This window comes from Camelina sativa, chromosome 15 (genome assembly GCF_000633955.1).
Source record: "Camelina sativa cultivar DH55 chromosome 15, Cs, whole genome shotgun sequence".
In the NCBI taxonomy this organism is placed as follows: domain Eukaryota; kingdom Viridiplantae; phylum Streptophyta; class Magnoliopsida; order Brassicales; family Brassicaceae; genus Camelina; species Camelina sativa.
The window spans coordinates 4,533,075-4,534,158 of NC_025699.1; the positions used below are offsets into that span (position 1 = coordinate 4,533,075).

Sequence of the window (1,084 nt, forward strand, 5' to 3'; positions counted from 1 at the left end):
CGAATCTGAAGAGATTAAAGTTTGGTTAATTTGTATTTTTTACCTTGACGTGGTTCATGTAGAACTGTTTAGTAAGTGAGTTTGTGTAGAAATCGTCGTCTGAAGATACCTTCTCGCCTCTACTTTGAGCCCAAGCCACGTATTGTTTCCTCCCTCCGTAGTCACTCCAGTTATTGACAAGGGGCATTATCATTTTTATACCGAGTCTTTTTGCTTCGGCTATCACAAAATCCAAACCCTTTCAACAATGAAAACAAAAAAACTATTTAATTAACAAAAGACTAACAAATATGTAGGTTAAAAAAGGCTTCACACTAACCTGAAACGTTTGTTCATCGTATATACCAGGGGAAGTTTGGAGAGCGCGGTAAATGGCGCCGTCGTGGAACCCCCAGGTGCGGGCGATGGTCAAACCGTGACTAATCGCGTCTTGAAACGCATTTGTGATCTTATATCTTGCAGTCGGATCGGTGGCTTCGTACGTGAGCCAGTAGGCATTGAACCCATTGGCGTAAAATGGTTTCCCGTTGAGAATAAATTGGAGGCCGTTCCTAGTAACGAACCCATCATTAGGCACAGCTTCCACTCCTAGACGATCATTATAGTTTTGTGCGATCACAATCGCTAAAAACACTATATAACACAAATACTTCATATTGTTTTTTCTACTTTATTTTTGTTTTTGTGCTCTATTGTCTTCATGACTAGTATACGCAGTTATATATAGAGAGTATAAGTTCTTTCTTACAACTACAATGCATGAACATTCACTAATTCCGTGGATTACATAACAAAATTATACACGTGACATCTGTAATACATAAGAAATCATCGATAAACAATAATTCTTACGTATGTTTATCAAAAATAGTAACAATCATTTTTGTTATTATTATTATTATTATGATTTCTTACCTTATCTTTAATTTTAAAATAGTAAGTTATTACTAACTTTCATAGTCAACATACTGATTGTGATTATCTTCCTAATAAGTATTGACGTAACAATTTTAAAATAGTAAGCTATAATCACTTTCTTTATTCTCTTCTCATTGATATCAGTCAGCAAAGTAGGTAAAACATC

At 35.1% G+C, this 1,084-nt stretch overlaps 1 protein-coding gene across 1 annotated transcript in view; it reads right to left on the reverse strand.

Annotated features, from left to right (window-relative positions):
• Nucleotides 1–1,084, reverse strand: part of LOC109129295 (RING-H2 finger protein ATL72-like) — a 7,468-nt gene that overhangs the window by 812 nt on the left and 5,572 nt on the right. The window lies entirely within an intron of this gene.